A 653-nucleotide genomic window follows, 5' to 3' on the forward strand; every position below is an offset into this window, starting at 1 on the left:
AGCTGATGCACTTTCCTATACAGCAGAAACTAACACAACATTGTAACAAAATTATACTTCAATTTCAAAAAAACTAAATGTCAAGACTTTAAGTTCAAGCTATAGCTCTGAGGAGCCATTGACAAATAAGTATGACTATAGCTAATTTAAAAGATTAAAATTTTAGGATTAGACATCTAAATTTGAAATCCATCTTCATGCAAAAATATCCAGCAGGAGTTTTCTGATGTTTGACTAAGCTTGAAATCAAAGTTAGTGCTGAAGCTATTCCATAACAAAATTTTAGCCTAAGGTTTCCTCATGAAGTGCAATATCATAAATTAAGTTCCTATTTTAGAAAACAAGAAATTAGAAGACTAGAAATTACCTCTGAGGGACTCCAAGAATTTTATAGAGAACTACATGAAAATAAGTGCACCTCAAAGACAGAAACATAGATCAATGGAACAAAATAGAAAGCCCAGAGATAAATCCATGCGCCTATGGACACCTTATCTTTGACAAAGGAGGCAAAAATATACAATGGAGAAAAGACAATCTCTTTAACAAGTGGTGCTGGGAAAACTGGTCAACCACTTGTAAAAGAATGAAACTAGAACACTTTCTAACACCATACACAAAAATAAACTCAAAATGGATTAAAGATCCAAATG

The sequence above is a fragment of the Bison bison genome, unplaced genomic scaffold (genome assembly GCF_000754665.1).
Source record: "Bison bison bison isolate TAMUID 2011002044 unplaced genomic scaffold, Bison_UMD1.0 scf7180017845834, whole genome shotgun sequence".
NCBI lineage: Eukaryota > Metazoa > Chordata > Mammalia > Artiodactyla > Bovidae > Bison > Bison bison.